A 22,562-nucleotide genomic window follows, 5' to 3' on the forward strand; every position below is an offset into this window, starting at 1 on the left:
ATTGCAAAAGGAATTGTTTTTTGTATTTCTTTTTCTGAGATTTCATTGTTAGTATATAGGAAGGCAATGGACTTTTGTGTGTTGATTTTGTAGCCGGCAACTTTACTGTATTTGTTGATTGTTTCTAATAGCTTTTTGGTGGAGTCTTTAGGGTTTTCTATATATAGCATCATGTCATCTGCAAAGAGTGATAATTTAACTTCTTCATTCCCAATTTGGATGCCTTTTATTTCTTTCTCTTGCCTGATTGCTCTGGCAAGGACTTTAACACTATGTTGAAAAGCAGAGGTGATAGGGGACATCCCTGTCGTGTTCCTGAACGTAGAGCAAAGGGCTTCAGTTTTCTCCATTAATTATGAGATTAGCAGAGGGCTTGTCATATATGGCCTTTATTATGTTAAGGTATTTTCCTTCTATTCCTATTTTATTAAGTGTTTTAATCATAAATGGATGTTGTATCTTGTCAAATGTTTTTTCTGCATCAATTGATATGATCATATGACTTTTGTCCTTTATTTTGTTTATGTGATGTATCACATTGATGGATTTGCGGATGTTGAACCATCCTTTTGCCCCTGGAATGAACCCCACTTGGTCGTGATGAATAATCTTTTTAATGCATTGTTGTATTCGATTTGCTAGAATTTTATTCAGGATTTTTGCATCGGTATTCATCAGAGATATTGGTCTGTAGTTTTCTTTTTTTGTGCTGTCCTTACCTGGTTTTGGTATCAGGGTAATGTTGGCCTCATAAAATGAGTTAGGAAGTACTGTCTCTTGTTTAATTTTTTGGAAGAGTTTGTGCAGGATTGGTATTAGATCCTCTTTGAAGGATTGGTAGAATTCACTGGTGAAGCCATCTGGTCCCGGACTTTTGCTTTTGGGAAGGTTTTGGATGACTGATTCAATTTCGTTACTGGTGATCAGTCTGTTTAGATTTTCCAGTTCTTCATGGTTCAGCCTTGGAAGGCTATATGTTTCTAAGAACTTGTCCATTTCTTCTAGGTTGTTGAATTTGGTGGCATATAGTCCTTCATAGTATTCTTGGATGATCCTTTGTATTTCTGTGGTGTCCGTGATAACTTCCCTTTTACGTTTCTGATTTTGTTAATCAGTGTCTTCTCTCTTTTATCTTAGTAAGTCTAGCCAAGGGTTTGTCAATTTTGTTAATCTTTTCAAAGAACCAGCTCTTTGTCACATTAATTTTTCTATTGTCTTTTTGTTCTCTATTTCATTTAGTTCTGCTCTAATTTTTGTTATTTCCTTTCTTCTGCTGACCTTGGGTTTTACTTGTTCTTCTTTTCTAGTTCTTTAAGGTGTAACATGAGGTTATTTATTTGGGAGTTTTCTTGTTTCTTGAGATAGGCCTGTAATGAGATAAATTTCCCTCTTAAAACTGCTTTCGCTGCATCCCAAAAATTTTGGTAGGATGTATTTTCATTGTCATTTGTTTCTATGTATCTTTTGATCTCTCCTCTAATTTCTTCTTTGACCCAGTCCTTCTTTAAAAGTATGTTGTTTAATCTCCATGTATTTGTGTTTTTCCGCTTTCTTTTTACAGTTGATATCCAATTTCAAAGCCTTGTGATCAGAGAATATGCATGGTATGATTTCAATCTTCTTAAATTTGTTGAGACTGATTTTATGTCCCAATATATGGTCTATCCTTGAGAATGTTCCATGTACACTAGAAAAGAATGTATAGTCTGATGTTTTAGGATGAAGTGCTCTATAAATGTCAATTATGTCCATTTCATCTAATGTGTCATTTAGGGCTACTATTTCGTTATTTATTTTCTGTTTGGATGATCTATCCATAGCTGTCAATGATGTATTTAAGTCCCCTAGTATAATTGTGTTTTGGTCAATTTCTCCCTTTAGTTCTGTTAGTAGTTGCTTGGTGTATTTGGTGCTCCCTGATTGGGGGCATAAATATTGATGACTGTTATGTCTTCTTGTTGTACAGTCCCTTCACCATTATGAAATGTCCATCTTTGTCTCTTGTTATCTTTTTCACCTTGAAGTCTGTTTCATCTGATATCATTATGGCTACACCTGATTTTCTCTGGGTACCATTTGCTTGGAGTGTCAATTTCCACCCTTTCACTTTGGGTCTATGCTTGTCCTTGTAGCTGAGATGTGTCTCTTGGAGACAGCATATGGTTGGGTTTAGTCTTTTGATCCAATCTGCTACTCTATGCCTTTTTATTGGTGAGTTCAGTCCATTTACATTTAGGGTGATTATTGATATGTGAGGATTTCCTGTCATTCTATCTTTAGTTTTCTGGTAAGGCTGTGTCTCCATTGTTTCTTTGCCTTTTTGTTGTTGTCTATTATTTCTGTGTGGTGGTATTCTATGATGTTTCCCTCTGTTTCTTCTTTTATTACAGTATGTATTTCAGTTCTGGATTTTTTTTGAGTAGTTACCGTTAAGTTTATGTAAGAGAAAGTTTGATATTTAGAGTATTATATTTTCTTCAGCATGCTTACTTTCTCCATTCCCGTATTCCGGTTCAGGCCTTTACTTCACCCCTTTTATATTTTGGTTGCCACAAATTGTCCCTGTTGATGGTGGTCGAATAGCCTCTTTTAGTATTTCTTGTAGTGCAGGTCATGGGTTAGAAAATTCCCTCAGCTTCTGTATGCTGGGTATATTATTCTTGGTCATAATTTCTCTCTTTCAGTAGTTTGAATATTTGGTTCCATGCCCTCCTGGCTTGTAGAGTTTGCTGAAAAATCTTATGATATTCTAATGGGCTTAGGAAAGCACTTTGAAGCATGGTAACCATGAAAAAATAAAGAAGGAATTAACCCAGTTTTATGTTGTAGCAGAACGGTGGGCTGCCATAAAGCTATGGAGAGAGATGGAAGTAACTGTTATACAGGTGTGCTAAGCTGTCCACAATATACTAAGAAGAAAAAGGAAATTTCAAAATAGTACAGGTGCTATTATCTTACCTTCTTTTAATGTATGTAATCTAGCATCTTTACTAGACAGTAGTTGGAAGGAATAAAGAACAAACTGTTAATAGTGGTTATCTTGCTGATGGAATTATGGGGGAACTTTACTATGTAATTCTGTATGTCTGTAATTTGAGCTTTTCATAACCATATCAGAAAACAAATAACTTTTTAAAGAGAATTTAAACAATCAGAAAAAGAAGTAACTTCAAGTAGCAGTGGAGAGGGGGAGGAGTAGGTAGTTACCACGCCAAGGTTGCAGAGACCAGGTTGCAGAGAACCAAACTGTACAACTTCTGAGGACCTTTCTCTAAAATGTTGTGGTTTAATGGGCTGTTACATGAGTCCTTCTGCACACACTATTTTAACTACAGTAGCACATGGAAAATGCTGGTATTAGAGTTCTCTTCCCCTTTATTATTATAGCTATAACAAGGTTCTGAAACTAGGCTCTGAACAGCTGCTCTGCAGGGTTTAGTGCTGGCTGCCCAACAGGATGTGAGCAGGTCCCTCGGCGCCCAGGCCACATGGACGACTAGTGCAGGTAACAACTCCAGAACACATGTCAGTTCTTTTAACTATCTTCACCTCTCTGGTATAGAGCACCAATGAGGTAGTTTTTCTTTTAAGCATGCACTTGTTTTCCATGTGACAATTTTATAGATAACACCAAGATAAAGCTAAATTTTGGAAATTTTAAGTTGGGCTGCTCTCAGAACAGGAGTCCTATCTTGCCTCAGGCCCAGTCTGTATCCCTGACCTAGTCAATTGCTTTTTCAGCTAATTCACACTGAAGCATGACAGTTGCTTCATTTGCTTTTCCTGAATTTGCCCTCTCAAAGGAATATTCACTGTAAGTGGAGTGATGATGTATACACATGCTGTGATATATTCAACCATTCCCTTATCTGTGGACATTTGGGTTGTTTCCCTTTTTGAGTTTTAGTGCATGTTTCCAGGTTGCTTTCAAAACCATTATAGTAATGTACACTCCCACCTGCAATTTATAAAATGCCCATTTCCCTGCCACTTTATTTTTTAAATTATTTTTGTATTCTTGAACAGGTAATACATGTAAGTGGCATAAATTTTTTGAGTACACAGTTAAAATTTTCAGTTTTCTATACCTAATATTGATAGAGTTGCCATCAAAGACATCTAAAAAAGCTGGGTCACTACGAAAACATCTTAAAATCATCAATGAGGTCTCATTGGGCCCAGATCTGAGAGGGCTTGTGAGCAGCTTTATGCCTTGGGGATGTTTGCCAGAAATATTAAAGAGCAAATATATCACTGGGAACCACTATATAGCAGAGATGATCAACAATGTGAAACATTATTTAAAAAAATAAATAAAAACCAACTAATAAAATCAGTAGCCAGATCAATGCAGGGAAAAAAAAAAAAAAAAAAAAAAAGGAGAAACCACCAGGTCACCAGTAGGAAGACTATAAAAATTGCTCACTACAGATTCTGAAAACATTTAAAGGAAAATAAAAGTATATGATGCACAACTTTATGCCAGAAAATTTAGATATTATTGTGTGTGTTCTAGAAAAAACACACACAATAAAACTGTCAGAAGAAGAAATAGAAAAATCTGAATTATCTATAACTATTAAATTGAATTCATCATTTCAAACCATCTCACAAAGAATACCACAGGCCTATATTATTTATTAACAAATTCTATCAAGCAACTTGTATGCTTAAGACCAGCATAACCATACTACAGACTGTCAAAGACAGTACAAGAAAGGAAAATTATATATCACTCTTAACTAATGAATACAGATTCAAGAGAAACTAAAATATTAGTAAACCAAATAGCCATATATAAATAGGATGATGCATCTTGACTACATTAGATTTATTCAAGAAATACCTGGTTGATTTAAGGATAAAATGCAAACATTATATGATTATCTTAATGTTTATAGACAAAAGAGGGGAATAATGGAAGGAAGGCAGGTGGAAAGGCAGACAGCCTTTTACCATTCTAGAAGTAGAAGGGAACTCCTTAGTCTGACAGAGTATCTACAGAAAACAACATTCGTCCACTCCTAGCCACATACCCAACAGAAGTGGAAACATATATCCACATGAAAACTTATACACAAATTTTTTAATTATGCTGCACTGTCCATAATAGCCAAAATGTGGAAACAACACAAATGTCCATCAGCTGATGAATGGGTAAATAAAATGTGAAATATTATTTGGCAATTAAAAGGAATAAAGTGTTGCCACATGTCACAACATGGATGAACCTCAAAAACATTATGCACACTGCGAGAAGCCAGACACAAGAAGCCATGTAGTGTATGATTCCATTGATATGAAAAGTCCAGAACAGGCAAATCTGCAGAGTCAGAAAGTAGATGAGTGGTTGCCGAGGAGAGGAGGGTGCGAATTGGAGCACGATGGGGAGTTGCTGCCAGTGGGTGTGGGGTTTCTTTATGGGATGATCAAAATGTTCTCAAAATAGGTGGTGGTGATGGCTCCCAGCTGTAAATTTATTCAAAAGCAATGAATTGCGTACCTTAAAAGGGTGAACTTTATGGTATGTAAATTATACTCAGTAAAGCCGTTATTTAAAAAAATACTCAATGGTGAAATATTGAAAATTTTCCCTTTCTGGTAATGAGACAAGCAGGTCCACTGTAGCTCCTAGCCAGTGCAATAAAGCGGGGGGGAAAAAGTATAAGAAGAAAATTTTAAACTCTTCTTAGTCTCAGGTGATATGGAAAATCTGAAATAACTTTCAGATAAGTTATTAAAATCATCTGAAGAATTTACACAGCATAAAAATCAATTGTGTCTTTTTGCAGTTAGAGAAAGAAATCAAGGAAAGGATGTACTTTATATATCAAGTATATTAAAAATATATATCAAGTACATAGGAATAATCTAACCAAAGATGAGCAAAGTAACTTCAGAGAAAATGTTGAGAGAAATTAAAGGAGACAATGTGGGGGAAGGGAGGTACCACCCTCAGGGAGTGGAGCACTCAGGATTGCAAAAATACCATTTGTACATAAACTGATCCGACCTGATGCATTTTCAATCAAAATCCTAACAGTTTACCTTGTTGGGTTTTTTTGTGGGGGTAGGCACAAGAGGGGGGCAGGGTTGGAACTTGACAAATTCTAAATGTATATGGAAATACAAAGGCCAAAGAGTTGCCAAACCATTCTTGAAGAAGAACAAGGCTAGAGGACATTCTATCTTAAATATCAACTCTTATTATAAGAAATGACAGTAATTAAGACAGTGTAGAAATGACGTAAGGATGAACAATGAACCAGTAGAACAGAAAGCAGCCCAAAGGACTCGTTCACATTGGGCTACTTGGTTTATGAGAGAAGTGGCCCTGCCAGGTATGGGGACGCCTCACCTCAGCCAGGATGGTTTAGAGGGACTGAGGGATGAAGACAGAGAATCTGCAGATGTGAAAACAGGCCTGGACTGGTTCTGTTATGCTCCTGAGACTAGAACCAGCATCAGTGGACAGAGAGTACAGACAGGCTGATTTGGGCTTAGTTTAAAAACAAACAAACAGCCCATCACCAGAACTGCCTTACTAAGCTGCCTGATGAGGTCTGAGTCTGTTTGAGGATTCTGGTCAGACCAGACGACATTGTGCTGGGAATGCCAGAGAAGGCATCGCTGAAGGCCCGGAACGCCACCGTACCATTTGTGCGATAAGGTTCCATGCTTCTTTGAGTCTGCCTCCTTAAGATAGTGTTGTCAGGCCACAGGGACATTGGAGGCCCGTCTTTCTCAGGGACTTCCCTCAGATCCTGAGCAGAGTTTGATCATGGGCCAGGTTTGGTAAAATGGTCCACATGGAATGTCAATGGTGGGTTCTAGGTCAGGTTCTCCGTACATGGGTTCTCCAGCCCACTGCCATCCCCTGACGTCCCACGTCTGGAACAGATCCTGAGTCTCCATGCTAAACACGTCAGGTGGCGGACACATCGATGGTTCCTCTGCATTACATCTGGGTGTAGAGAGAAACTCCAGCAAGCAGATAGTCAAGGTGCTTGCTGAGGAGGTCTAGTTGCTGAGGTCTTGATAAGAGGAACTAATCATAACAGTTCCTTGTTTTTGAGAATTAAGTATAAGAAATAACATTCAATATAGCAGCTGTCCCTGACAGAGCCTGTCATGTCTTCATCTCAGCTTCGTTTGATTTCCTGTCCTGCGGCAGGAATGTTCCATCTGGAGGCTGGAAAAGGAGAAGGGACTGAGGCAGGAGTCCAAATGAAAGTTCTCATACGAAGTTCCAGGGTACATAAGTTACAATCAAGCGAGCAAGACGTTAAATAAATTGGGGTTCCATTCTCTCACCTTGACAAGTATCCTTTACAATGACCTGGAGATCTGGGGTCAGACTTCGAACCCTGAGCTCCTGAGTATTCACCTCTAGAGAAGCATGGCGGCTCGTGAAGGAATGGCTGACCCCTCCCACCCCAAGAAGGCGGCCACCCAGGCTGGGAACTGCCGGTGGGGATGCCTACCTGTACTCCCACACTCCTCAGCCCCCACAAGCAAAAGCTTTGGGGCAGGGTTTGCTCTCTCAGCAGAGTGGTGTGTCCTCAGGGTGACAGAGCCAGGGAGGAGGCCTGCATGGGCCCAGAAACAAAACCACATGGCCAGGGGCTCTGGGGTGTCAGGTGCCCAGAGCATGATCTTGAGGGAGGCGCTTGCTGGGGGAGAGGTCGTGGGCACTTTGCTTAGTGGGGAGTGGCATGGCCAGAGGAGAGCCAGCACGGTGCCCACTGAGAGCCCCCCCAGAGATCCCTTCGCCCAGGTCTAAGTGTGAGACTAGATTAAAAGCCAGGAAGTATCATGAATGGTAACCATAGTTTCCAGAGAGAGAGCAAGTATAGGAGTGTGGTGAGGACTTGGGTGGGGGGTCTCCGTGTAATGCAGCATGCTTCCCAGACGATGCCTTCCTTACGTGATGACACATTTCTAAATGTACTGCGCTCGGGATGCGGGAAGTGCGATCATAAGTAACACAAATCAGAGAAATTGTTCTGAAGTAATCTGGTTTGGGGGATATAAAAGGTACAGCAGATACACATGTGAGAAGCGAGTAGGTTCTCGTACATGCCTGAAGACAGCATCTTTGAACTTGTCCACAAGTCCAAGGAGCAGACCTTTACGTTCACCAAGCCCGTCTTGGGCGTGGAGTCACACCTCTATCTTTTTGGACTCATGAGCTGAACCTGAATGACTTGACTATGTTAAGAGAGTTACATTCAAACCCAGGTGTTAAATGATGGCAGTGACTACATCTTGGAGGGCTCACAGTGCAGCCCTTTTTTGGACCCAGAACCTGGCTTTTTTGCATAATCAGAATTTGTTCCTCCTCACCTACTAATATACTCACGCTTCTGTCAGCCAGAAAAGACTCTTCCTATGTCGTGCCTGGCTGTCCTCAAACTGCCATCTATTCCTTCTTCCCATTCTCTACTCAATTTCTTGAAAAAGTAATCTACAGGAAATGCCTCCACGTATTTACCTCCCATTTGTTTTTCATTCTATTGCAATTCTGCTGCAACATTTTTGGCTATCGTAAAAGTGTCCTCTCAAACGTCCCAGTGGCCCCTGAAGCCATCTAGTCGGCCTTCTTTTTTCTTATGTTTTCTTATTGTCATATTCTTGGAAGTCGATCTGCTCTTCTTTCTTTCTTATCATCTTTCACTGCCCCACCGCTTGTTTACATTGTAAATGTTGATGCTCACATCCTTCCCCCCCCCCATGATCTTGTTCATTCATTAAGCAAACATCAGCGAGCACTGATTACATCGCTTTAACAGACGCCAGTGAGCTGCAGATCTAAGTTCTAAACTGTTTCCTGAGCTTTCTATTCAAATGGCCAACTTCCATCTGGTCAGTGTGGTTTGGGTCTCTCCCCAGCACTGCCTCAGCACACAGAGAACAAGACGTACTGTCTCCCCCCAAACTCGTTATTCCTCCTTATCCTTAGCATAGATACTTCATGAAAATGCACAAATGCAGGATTTCGGCCACCGTAGCCTGGGACTTTATGTGTCACCAGTAAAAACTACAAGGGAGTTGCAAATTGGGTTTTTGTGTCCGCGCACCTGAGAATTAAGAAGTTGCCCTTTCCAGGTTAGGATTCTGCTAATGAAATAGATTAACGAGGTATGTGTAGCCTTGAGAAAGGCAACAGAACAGAGCTCTTAAGTTAATCAGTGAGGGGAGAAACAAAGAGAAAACAGCGTGAATATCAGGGTGGATCAAACTGACAAGTGGCTAGATAGCAAGCTATGTCCTGAGTCAAACTGCAAACAGCCTAAGTCTAATTACATTATTGATTTACCGAATTTCACTCTTACACTTCGATTTAGAGGAGGAAAGCTGGAGCATTGCATGCGGAAACTAAAGCTTCGCAGAGTTAAGTCATTTGCCTAGTTTGCTGAGAAATGGGAGAACCGAGAGGGATTCCAGGTTGGGCCGATTTCTTTTTCCACAACAGTCAGGCTGGAGTCTCTGGTCAGCTCTCTGCAGCATTCCTGCCCCAGCAGACGCCTCAGCACGGCAAAGCTGTATTCCACAGCCCTCAGCAGCATTATGGCTCCACACACCCATAAAGCCTGAGTCAGATGCCTTCGAGATGAAAACCAGATTACCCGGGTGCTTGGAGGGAAGATGCAGAGAGTCACTGCAAAGCTGTCCAGGCTGGAAGTCATCTCTGCCACCTGCTTCCCAGTGAGGACCGGGTGAGTCACACCCTCCTCTGGGATTAGGTTCTTAGTCTTTAAAGGGGGACCACTATGGACTACTCAGGTGTTTTTCTCTTGCATTCTGGATGTGGTGTTCCCGTGTTGGAGAAAGCCACCACCGCAGCCACAACTACCAGAACTAGTCTTTTCCTGTCATTTTCCTTCTGCAGACCCTGAAACCCATGATTAGCGTGAGGTTTATGAAAGGATTCCACATATGGTAGTTTTAACATTTGCTACAAATGGGGATTCTTTTCCTCTGATACACTGTCTGAAAGAGATGGCTATAAACCAGAGTAACCACAATATTTACAAAGGTATTTAGTGAAAAAGACGACTTTGGCAACCAGTGTAACCCATCACTCTTGGGGGATAAAGCTCGACTGAGGTTTAATAAATCAAAACATAGTGTGTTTGTCCACAGCTTCATTTTTTCCTCATTACTGGTGGGTGATATCATCTTTTTCGTTTCCATTAGAATCTTTTAGCATCCAGGAGTAGGAAAAAATTAATGTTAACTTCATTTATTATTCTGTATTTCAATTTTTAAAGAGAAATTTAATTTTAATTCTGCCAGATATATGAATGAAGTTTTCAAACTGTTCTCATGGATTTATGAAATTTTTATAAGAATAGTATTCTGGAAATTACTGACTTTTTTGTATATTTGCAAGGATATTGTTTTGGAATTATGTTCTTTCCTCATTTTGCCCAGATGAGACTGATCTTAAATAGAACATAATTAAGACTACTCCCCCCCACACACACACACACAATATAGAGCAAAAAAGAAAATTTAGAAATTGCTAGAAAATGTAAAGACAAACGTCATCCATAATCATACCACTGTTGAGATTAATTGTGCATAAATAATAGTATTTTAAAGTACGATACTCGTCTTTCCCTGAGTTGTTCTGCCAGAGTGCCGAGTTTGAGTGTTGCCGCTCACCAGCACAAGTGTACATAACCGTCTTGCCACAATGAAGTAAATTAACAACATTAAAAACAAACGTACTTTTAAAAAAAAACTCAAGTCCCCGTGTTCTGATAGCCTGCACTTTTCTTCAGGCCCTATCTTAAGTACCTTCTTTTCCACAGTTCCCCATAATGCTCTGGTTCTGCTGCTTGGCCAGCACTGAGGTCACCCTGCTTTGTATTATGAATAGTGGTTTCTATCTGTTTTCCCCCAATAGGATGTAAATTCCGTGGTGACTTATATATACCAGTGATTAAGTCATGCAAGTTTTTACTGAGTGAGCCTTGAGCTCATTACTGAAATTTGTAACAGCAAAGAAGGGTGACATACTTCTTACAGTGCGAGTCAGTTCCAACCAATAGCTGCCTCAGCATTAAGCAGTGTAATTATTTCTGTGCTGGGGAGTGAGGTGTTATGGAAATATGTAGGACGTACCTGTGTGGACTTGTTAGAGCAGGCTTTAGAACATTCTACCCAGATGATCCTCCACTCCTTTCAACACTCAGTTCTCTTGGCTTTCACGGCCCCACTCCTGTGTCTCCCGTATCAATCTCTTCTGCTGGCTCCTTCTCCTCGTCCTGATCTCAGGCCTGAACCTCTTCTCTATCTTTAATTTTTCTCAAGGTGAGTTTGATCATCCATGTACTATCTGTATGCTGGTAATTTCAGCTGCTTTCTTGACAAGTCTGTTTGAATGTCTAGGAAGCCTCTCAAACCTAATATCCAAGTATTTATTAAATATGTCTACAGTCATATTTAAACTGAACCTTGAAGGTTAAATAAGAGTTTGGTCACAGAGGGATAAGATAAGGGATAATGTTCTAGGCCTAGAGGAGAGTGGGAAAAGGTCTGTGATGTGATGACACAGGCACCTTGTGGGAAGTGGAAGTGATCGCGAGGTCTGGAGGGTGCGAGAGAAGTGTCTTTGGAAATGGTGTTGAAGGTGTGGGGCTTTCCCCAAAGGCTGCTGGGGAGGAGCATAACCAGTTCTGCATTTCAGAGGATAACTCTGTGGTGTGGCTTAGGAAGCAAGTGGAAAAATCAGTCTAAAGACAGCACCGCTGCAGTGCTTTTGTGAGGATGGGGGGAACTCAAGAGATACTTGAGTAATTAGGTAAAATCAACAAGACTTAAGATGGAGGGGCCAGGGAGGAAGAAGATGAGCAGCTGCCTGGTGGTAGAGCCATTTCCTGACATGAGCACAGGCAGAGGAGAAAGATCACGTCATCAGTTCTGCAGATTGGAGAACCCTGGGCCGGGTACTGCCGATCCCATGGCATGTGGTTCGTGGTGCTCAAGACTGAATGAGATTAAAGACCAGGGTATATAATCAGTCCTTTGGACAAGATTTACAACAAGGACAGGAACTTAAGAGAATTTTAAAACTCTGCAAAATAAGCACTTTCTCACTTAGTTGATAGAAATGAAAGTTGATAGATTCTTTATATAGGTCATTTCATTAGCCTTTACTAAATGTTAAGCCATTCTGCTTCTAAGATTCTATCTAACAAAAATTTCTGCATGAATGTAGAAAAATGTCTTACAAGGATATTCATTGTAGTGTATAAAATAGTGAAAATTACAAATAACTCAAGATTGTCAGTGTAAGACTGGCTAGATTACAGTGTATTGTATGTTTTTGCAGTGGCTTAGCTAATTGCCTTAAGTATAACCAAGTAGATTTGTGTTTGTTGGCATGGGATATATCTTAGATAAATTAAATGGCAAAAGCAATCATAAATAACATGTATTGCAAGTGTGTTTTATTGAGCATTTTGTATATCCCAGCAATATATGTAAAGAACTCCAAAAGGCGGTAAGGAAAAGACAGACACCTGGTAGAAAAATGGACAATTTGAACAGAGTAGTCACAAAAATCAAAATTCAAACAGCCAATAAATGCATATGTTGACTCCAGCAGTAAAAGAAGGAAAAACTGTTTGAATTCACCATGAGATAGCATTGCACACCCACCAGAACGATTAATAGTAAAAAGACTGAAAGTACCAATTGGTAGAATATGGAACAATGGTATTCTCATACACTGCTTCTTAAGTTGGTACAAACACTGATATTTTGTGTAAAAGCTGAAGGAACACAAACCCCTTCGTATATATCCAAAAGAATTGTGTGCACATGTATATCAAGAAACATGCACACAAATGCCACTGCAGCATTCTATGTTATAGCTCCAAACTTGAAATAACCCAGATGTTCTTTAACAGGAGAATGGAAAAATACAAATTATTATATTTTCATGTCATGAAATACTCTTTATGATTAAAAAGAACAAACGACGTATTTGTAGAGCTGCACACAACATTGTAGATGGATCTCACAAAATCCTGGGCAATAAAACTAGACTGAAAACAATGTATACTTTCAGGTTTAAAACTGGGTGGAACTAAACTATAGTGTTTAGGGTTGCACACTTAAGTAGAAAACTGTAAGTTATTTGCATAAAAATCAAGGTAGTCTCACCTTTAGAGGAAAGTGAGGAGCACGTGATTGGGAAGAGGACTGCCAGCGGGCTCCGGGGGGGCTGGCTGGATTCTGTTAGGACATACGTTACATTTTATGTATTATTTTGTAAGTTAGTTTCAGGTGTACAAAGCAACTATAATAGGTAAGACATTCACACCCCTCACAAAGTGATAACCCCCTCCCCCAAGATGTCAGGGGTCTCTGACATCTTACATAGCTGTAACAATACCATTCACTATCTTCCTCCACCCTCCTGCCCTGTGACAACATATATGTAAACATATATATTAAATTACAGTTGACACAGTGCAGCGGTCAGGCATCTACACAGTCTGTGAAGCGATCCCCGTGATAAGTCCAGTGCCCATCTGGCACCTTACATGATCTTTACAACATTGTTGATTATATTCCCCATACTGTATTCCATAAACCCATAACTATGTTGTGTCTACTAATTTGCTCTCTTTAATCCCCTCACTTCCTTCCCCATCCCCTTCCCCTTCCATCTAGCAACCAACAGGTTTTGTTTTTTTTTCTGTATCTCTGAGTCTATTTCTGTTTTGTTTGCTCATTTATTCTGTTCTTTAGATTCCACATATAAGTGAGATCATATGGTATTTGTCTTTCTCAGTCTGACTTTTTTCACTTAGCACAATAGTCTCAAGGTCCATTCTTGTTGTTGCAAATGGTAAGATTTCATTCTTTTTTATGGCTGACATTTTATGCATTCTTAAGACACATTACATTCTGTGTTTTATCCAAGATCCGGTATCAAAAAACCAAATTAAATCTTAAGCAGGAAAAAAAAGGGAAATTCACACATGAATACCTTATAATGAAACTGTAGATACTAAACACAAGAAAATTTTTAAAGCAGCCAGAAGGAAAATGGATTGGAGCACCTTAAAGGAGCAAACTGACTTTTCAACAACTGTGGTGGAAACTAGAAATCAGACTGATAGCTTCAGTATGTGGAGAGAAAATATTATTTGAGAGAAAACCTATACTCAGCAAAAAAAAAAATCTCTTTCAAAATTGAAAGTGAAGTAATATCTGCTCCCTCACGTTCATTGTAGCATTATTTACAGTAGCTAAGACATGGAAACAACAGAAGTGTTCATCAATAGATGAATGGATAAAGAAGATATGGTACACGCATGCACACACACACACACACACACACACACACACACACACAGGACTATTAATATTATTCAGCCCTAAAAAAGAATGAAATCCTGACATTTTTGACAACATGGGTAGACCCTGAGGGCATTATGCTAAGTGTAATAAATCAGACAGAGAAAGAGAAATCCTGTGTGACCTATCTCACTTATATGTAGAATCTAAAAACTAAAAAATCATTGAACTCATAGATACAGAGAACAGATTGGTGGTTGCCAGAGACCAAGGGGTGGAGGATGGGTGAAATGAGTCAGAAGGTACAGACTTCCAGTTATAAAACAAATAAATCCTGGGGGTGTAATGGACAGCATGGGACACAATATACTACATTGATTATTTGAAAGTGGCCAAGAGAGTAGATCTTAAAAGTTCTCATCACAAGAGAAAAGATTGTAACTATGTGAGGTGACAGATGTTAAAGTAGACTTATTGTGGCGATCATTTCACAATATATATAAATATAGAATTATGTTGTATACCTTAAACTAATACAATGTGATATGTCAATTATATCTCTATAAAACTGGAAAAAATTATAATGAAAGAGACAATATCCTGTAAGTAGATGCTGACAGAACTCATCTCTGATAGAATCATTGTGGAGTGAAAGGGTTCCCTTAAGGCAGAAAGAACATGATCCAGAAGGAAGGTTGGAGATGCAAGAGGCGATAAAGAGCAAAGAATGTGGTAAATACATCAAACAGTGACTGAAATGATAATAACATCAAGTGACATCTTTATTTTTAAAGCTAGAATTTAAAAATACACAGTGATACAAGGGTGACTGAAATTTAAATGTTGTAAAGTTATTTCTTCATGAGGAGTATTGAAATGTGGATTAATTTAGACTTTGATGAGTATGCATGATAAAATAAGTTAACCATTTGACAAACAGAAATAGAGCATGTAACCGTCCAACTGATATGGGGCGGGGCGGGGGAAGATGTGTAAAAAGCTAATCAAAAAGAAGGCAAAGAGGAAAAAGATTTAAAAGAAAGCTGTAAAGTCAATTATGGTGGGACTTCCAACTATAGCAGAATGAAGAAATCAGTGAATCTTCTCCACAGGAAAATAAGTATAAAGCTGGAAAAATAGTTTTTAAAAAACAGCTGTTTCAGGGTTCTGGGGATTGACCAAAGGCAGAGAACAAATAATTTGGAGCTTGATTCTGCCATCTCTTTTAATATTTATGTTCACTCATGATGTTCTAGATCAGGGGTGTCCAAATTGCAGCCCGCGGGCCAACTGCGGCCCACAATCCATTTTGAATTGGCCCACAGCAAATTCCAAAAATATATTTAGTTTACTTAAATAAACCAGGTGAGACAATACGTACTTCACCTCGAGTGAGTGGCCCGGCTGTTTGTGTATTTTACCGCATGTGGCCCTTGGTAAAAAACGTTGAAAAAAGTTTGGACACCCCTGTTCTAGATAGTCTTTCTGAAAAATATATCTCACGTATCCATCCCATACTCCTCGTTGTCACTAATGGAATTAAAGACCATTGTGTGTGTTAAGACATTTTGGTTGCAAGTAATAGAAACCCATTTCAAATAAGCCCAGATACAAAGGGGATGCATTGGAAGGACGCTGAGAATACCCTCGCCTGGGAGGGCAGAAGCTCCCAAGGGCCTGGGACCAAGAATGGGGTCACCTTCACAGTCCAGGTGGCCCTCGGAGACTCTTGCTGCCTTTTTCTGAGTTGCCTCTTCCCTTACCACTTTCTGTAAATTTAGTTTATTCCCTTTTGGGTAGGTCTCGCATTCTGCAGAACAGCTCCCATCATGCTGACAGACCTCTATCTCCAAGAACCCAAGCCTGCTTACCCTCAGTGGAGCATCTTCCCAGATGGGTAGTCTGGCCCTCAATTTCCGGTTTCTCCAGAGAAACTGATTGGGCCAGTGTGGCTCAAACGTCCACCCCTGGTCCTATCAGCTAAGATCTCGAGTTGAGGTTAAGTGTGGATCAAATGAGTGTGGCTGGGTAGCATAGAGTTAAACACATATTCAACAGAAGAACTTTCACATAGACTATCCCATGTAAAGCTTTTGTAACAAAGAGAAAAGTTATTACGGTTTAATGTGACTTTCTTCTTCAGTCAGCGTGTGTTTGTCTTCTCGAAGGAACAACTTTTTGTTGGAATTCTCTTTGTATAGCCTTGTACAAGCATTTATTGATTATTTCCATTTAGTTGATTCATTTACGATATAAGTGGTTATAGAAAACTTATATAGTTTTTAGCTCTATCTCATGAGAATTGTCCTTAAATTACATACAAGGTACATACAAGGTTCAAAGACTATGGTTGCTTTATTTTATTCTTGGCCTTTTATCTGAATAATTTTGAACAATTTTGGGGGGTTTTTTTTGGTTTGTTTGTTTTGGAGGGAGATTAAAAACCATTAGTTATACAAAGAGCAAAGTCCTTGCTGGTTAAGGGTGGTTTTGCTTTTCAGCTGGCTAATTTCAAGCCGGCTTCAGTGAAACAAACAATATTTTCCATCTGAAGTCAGCAGCCCAGTAGCAGGAGGAGCCATGCCATCATCTATTTATGACAGGGTGCCATTTGGTGGCTGTACTTCAGAACAGCCAGAGTAAATGTGAAATGATTTCATGCTGAAAATGGATTATTTACATCTTTGGAGGGGAGGATTTGCAGTGGTGGGGCACTTACGTAGCTTTCTGTCTACACTTCAGTGACAAGCCCGGTGCCAGCATTATGCTCTGTGCAAATAGGAATGAAACCATGGTGACTGGTCCTGCTCCTCACACTTTCTCAGGGCCCGTTCACACCACTCCACGGCCCCTCAGTCCCAGCTGGGCCCATTTCATGATGCTATCTACAGCTGGGCACAATTTCCTTCCAGACAAGCCTCTTGGATTCTCAAAATGAGCTGAGGATCTTGCTTAGTATGTGTTTGACATACTTCGTGCACAGAGTAGGTACCCAGCAATGTATATCTTCGTTTCTATGTTTGTTTTAACTAACTAGTCACATTGTTTATTCAGCAGGCACTTATGTGCCAGAAATAGCACTAGTTGCTTCTGTCTTGGGCCAAGTATCTTTCCTAAAGTTCTAGAGATTTTATACTAAAATATTTATCTGAAAACTCTTCTATTTGTACTTTCTTGTTTAAAGTGTTGTTTCTCAATCACTCTCCCATACGTCCCAGTTGTACTAACTCCCTTTTAGTTCCTTTAGCTTTTTCATTTGTAGGTCACCTACATTCATGGATTCACTACATGTTTATCAAGCACCTACTCTATGTCAGCCGTTCACAGCGAACGAACCACTGTTATCACACTGTGTGTTACCGGGTTGCTTCAGTGCTTCATTATTTAGCTGGAAGAACATATACGTGTGCCTGTCGGTGAGGCACAGGTTGACTCTGTGAGCACGGGTGACATGAGATGTGCAGGAGCTTCTTGGAGATGTGGCGTTTGAGTAGTGACAGGAATTATTACAAGTGCGGGAAGGCTGACTGTTCACTGGGAGACTGGGGTGAAGTATGAGAAGCAGAAGCCGTGGGCAAGTTTGGAGACATTGCACAGAGGACCTTGAATGCCACATTTTAGAAATTGAGCCTTTATTCTAGGCTCTACAAAATCACTTTAAGTTTTTGTGAAAAATAGTGACATAAAAACATTCATGTTTTAGGAGGATGATTTTGGAGATGTGTGAATGATATTGAGAGAATCAAGAAATTAGGGATGATACCTAATAAAGAGTTTGAGCCCATTTTTGATACTTGACTCCTGATATCTCTTAAACCATAACCTCCTTCTTCCCCTCTGTCCACATCTGGGCAAGGTGAAAAGGAAGGCTGAATGCTCGCTACCTGGCGCCAGCAGATCCAAAGCACACAAGTCCTAGCCCAAGCCCAACCACAGTAAAAGCCAGAGCCAGTCGCCCACCCTACCCTTCCGTCGCAAGTGCCTCATCACAGGAGCAGGAAACATCTACCACCGTGGTGGTACCGTGTGGCACCACCAGTCTCGGCGTTCGTACCCAAGTCTGGCTGGGGGTCTTCATCATGCTCTGTAGAGCGGCCCCAGCTCCACACGTGGTGGAGAGAGAGTGGACGTCTGTCGTTCGGTGCCAACACTCCTCCCCTTCTTATAGCACCCCCTCCTCTGAGGCCGACACACCCTGACTAATACATACAGTGTCAGACTGCACAGCCATTCAAAAGAACCAGCAGCTCTGTGCCTTCGCAGAAAAACTCTTCAATATACATTATTGAGTGAAGAAAAGAAAAAAAAGCAGGAAAAAACAAAATGATTTTATTCACTGATACATACTGAAGTACAAGATCTGACAATTAAGTCCACGAACTTGTTGTGACTATGTTGCTAACCTTTTTTGATATCAGAGGGATTGTTCATTATGAATCTGTGCCAACTGGACAGTTAACCAAGTTTACTATTTGGAAATGCTGAAAAGGCTGTGTGAAAAAATTAGACAACCTGAACTTTTTACCAACAATTCATGGCTCTTGCATCACAACAATGCACCAACTCACATGGCACTGTCCATGAGGGAGTTTTTAGCCAGGAAACCAATAACTGTATTGGAACACCTTCCCTACTCACCTCAACTGGCCCCCAATGACTTCTTTCTTTACCCAAAGATAAAGAAAATATTGGAAGGAATTAATTTTGATGACATTCAGGATATCAAGGGTAATATGTCGACACCTATGATGGCCATTCCAGAAAAAAGTTCCAAAATTGCTTTGAAGGGTGGACTAGGCGCTGACATCAGTGCAATGAGGCATGTAGCACTTTTACTAGGATGAGTTTGTGAATTTAGTTGTCCTCATATTTTAATTGAGATGTAACTTTTATACAGTAGTTTTGACAAATGCATAGTCATGTGACCACCACCACAATCAAGATACAAAACTCCGACCATCCCAACAAATTCCATCATGTCCCTTTGCAGTCAGCCCTTCGTCCCACCTTCAGCCCTGACATCTACTCGTCTCTTTTTTGATCCTATAATTTTGCCATTTCCAAACTCTCATACAGTATGTAGGCTTTTCAGTGTAGCATCTTTCACTCAGCAGAATTTGAGTCACCCATGGTGTGTGTGAATCCGTAGTGGGGTCCATGGTATGGATGGAGCTCACCAGTTGAAGAACATTTGAGTTGTTTCCAGATTTGGGTGATTAATAAGAAAGCTGCTATAGACAATTTAGTACTTTTGTGTGAACATAAGTCTTCATTTTACTTGGGTAAATACTTAGAAGTGGGACTGCTGGGTCACATGGTGAGTTGGTGAGTGTGTGTTTAACGTTAAGAAACAGCTTCTCCAAAGCAACTGCATCATATGCATTCCCGCCAGGAGCACGTGGCCGCCATAATTCCACCATTTTCTGTGGGTCCAGAGGTCTGTAATGTGAGACAGTAACCGGCGGGAGAGGGATGGAGACAAGAATTGGGGTTACGTCAAAGGGGAGTTTAGCTTTAACCGTTTAATTTTAGTAGTGAGAATGTATCTGTTAATTACTTATATAATTAAAGAGAAATGAAAATGTGATACGTCTTACCAAAAAGAAAGAAGGGGAGACTTAGAGAAATATGGCAGGTTGAGATAATCATGTCCACCCTTCCCCACCATTTTAAACACACAGAAATTCTAGATTAAGTATAACGTGTTTTAAGTACATAGTTAAGTTGAAGAGAAAGAAGTAAAAATGTCCTGAGAGCCATAAATAAAGAGCGAAATCTGGGCCAGAACCAGAACAGGAGCTGTGTTGGGCAGCCTACAGGGTCTCAGAGCAGATCTGGGCCCTGAGCGGCAGCTGAAGTGCTCCCGCCCACCATCGAGATGGGAGGATGGCTTGACTGCATCAGAGGGAGCTATAGGGTACCCTCTTCCAGAGCTTGGAGCCTCAGAGTCTTCTACTGTCAGTTGAAAGGGAAGGAGAATAACTGCCAGCCAGACCCAGGAAGCTGCAGCGGGCTTGGAGCGTGGAGAAACCCACTTCTCCAGATCCCTGGCCCAGAACAGGGTCTCAGTTTACCCTGCCTACTGTGGTCTATTTAGGAGCCCACTCCAGGAGGGAATGTAAATTGTAGCTACAGGGCCTCCCACTGGGTCTGGGAGAAGCCACCTGGCAGCTGCCCTCGAGGGACATTCTCACACCTACTCACAGAAAGGTCACAGAACAAAATGACCCCACTGAAGCAAGTGCACATTAAAAATATATACATTTATTGAAAAACAAAAACAAAAACCTCTGTTAAGTGAAAGTTATGAACAATCTGCAAAAAACTACAAAGTAAAAGGCTGAAAGTTCTCAAAATGATAACTGAATAAATTGAAACCTAGTAGTTAAAAATATAGGACATTGTTTTTTTGGGTTTTTTAACAAAAGCCTAGTTGAAAAAGAACCAAGTTCACATCTAACAAATCTTTTTAAATGTCATTAGAATTTTAAAAATTTAAAAACCAGTGGATAAGTCAAATAATAGGTTAGCTATCACTAAAAAGAAAATTAGATTTATTTGAAGAAATCACCCAAAAGAACAGAAGAAAGATAATTAGATGGAAAATATATGAGTTCGGGTTGAGAACTGTAGAATGAGGTGGTTCAACATAATCTAATAAGAGTTCCAGATAGAGAATGAAAGACATGCTACATTTAAAGAGAAGACTGTTACCTTGGTTTGGACAGCTGTGCCTCCAGGAAGCAGCGCGGATACCCTTGCCCAGGTTCTGGTTACAGGAAGGGAGATGGGAAAAGTCACTCTCCATTCGGAGCCCAGTGAGGACAGGATGTGTGTGAGGTTACTAAGAAATTTAAAGGAACAGTTACAAAGTGCCTGAACCATTTTACATTCTTAGCAACCGTGTCTGCGAGTTCCCCTTTTCCACATTCTCACCAATACTTGTTATTGTCTGTCGTTTTTATTGTAGCTGTTCTAGTGGGTGTGAAGTGATTTCAAACTAAGCATCCTGCAAATCTGTTTTTTACATTGAACTATTTTATTTCAAGCTGTTTATGATACTCCAAATTGTTGCTGAATGCCTTTCTAAACTACCTTATCGTAGTTTAAAAATCTAGTTGTAATTTAAATTGAAATATGTTCCACATATCCTTACTCTTTCTCAGTTTTTATTCAGTCTTCAATAATGATTTTAATGTGTTTAAAATAGTGTATCTGTCTGATACACACAAACTGCACAGGATTACCACCACCCCCTGCATAACCGCCCCCCCCCCAAGAAAAAGGTTGATTATATTTTTGCCCCAAGAACTTGAAGGTTCAAGAGAAGCATGTTTGAGGTAATTCCCGTCCTCTTGTCACTAGGTAAATTATTCACATGTCCCTAAGCGTGCTGCATTAAGTCCGGTCTTTGGGCCAGCCACTTGTGAGCCCTCACCTACAAGGTCACGGTCACGTGAGTCCACATACAGAGGTGTGCTCAGAAAAGGCCCAGGTAAGTGCCCTTGGAAGCTGTGGGAGGGCCCTGTTTGAGCAAATTCACTAGTAGTGTGTCAGTAGGTGGGGCTTTCAGTTACTATAGTGAGTTGTTATCTACTTGCTGTGTGATTGTTTCAAACTCTAGTTTCTTTTCTGTACTTTTTCTTGCCTTATGAGAGCCAGTAAAAGACATCTGGTTAGTATTCAGTGCCTATGGCACTGGTAAATAAAGGACGTTCTTTCTGTTACAAATGTGTAAACGCTGTACTTACAGCTATTTGGTTTTAAAAACAGTGTGCAATTTGTATTTGTCCAAGGCTGAAATTTGACTTTTGGGAAATTGGAATTTGTCCTTTGGCTGTTTTGTCTTTTTTTTAAACAACAGACAGCCTGACTTTGTTTGCGCACACCCTCTGTTTTCATTTCCTCCCGTTGCCTGGCTGAGTAATGCACATCGGACAGTTGTTGTGCAAGCCCCTGGGGTCCTGGGTCCATGCTTCCCTCTAGCACTTAACAGCGGTTCTCTGTTCCCAAATAAAGCTAAGAACTGTACAGGCCTTTTCCATCTTTGTGGTCAGCCTCGGCTTCTGGGCAATAGTATGTTTCTTCAAATATTATTTAAGCTTGCAGGTTAGCTGAAGTCCTATTAGAAGATTATAAAAAATAAGTAGAAAACTCACATTCAAACAAATATCTTTACAACTAAAATTTTCATGTAACAAGGACTGACAAGCTACAGCTTTTCTCCCATTTATTTCAAA

The 22,562-nt window shown here is 40.1% G+C and overlaps 1 protein-coding gene across 5 annotated transcripts in view; it reads left to right on the forward strand.

Annotated features, from left to right (window-relative positions):
- CENPP (centromere protein P) overlaps positions 1-22,562 on the forward strand; it is a 261,592-nt gene that overhangs the window by 222,492 nt on the left and 16,538 nt on the right. The window contains exon 6 of one of the 5 annotated variants that reach the window (XR_012495646.1): positions 21,688-21,817. The exons of the other annotated variants lie outside the window; for them this stretch is intronic. The gene's annotated coding sequence lies outside the window, so the exon portion shown is untranslated. The remainder of the gene's footprint in view (positions 1-21,687; positions 21,818-22,562) is intronic. 5 annotated transcript variants of the gene reach the window in all.

Source organism: Rhinolophus sinicus, linkage group LG04 (genome assembly GCF_036562045.2).
Source record: "Rhinolophus sinicus isolate RSC01 linkage group LG04, ASM3656204v1, whole genome shotgun sequence".
In the NCBI taxonomy this organism is placed as follows: domain Eukaryota; kingdom Metazoa; phylum Chordata; class Mammalia; order Chiroptera; family Rhinolophidae; genus Rhinolophus; species Rhinolophus sinicus.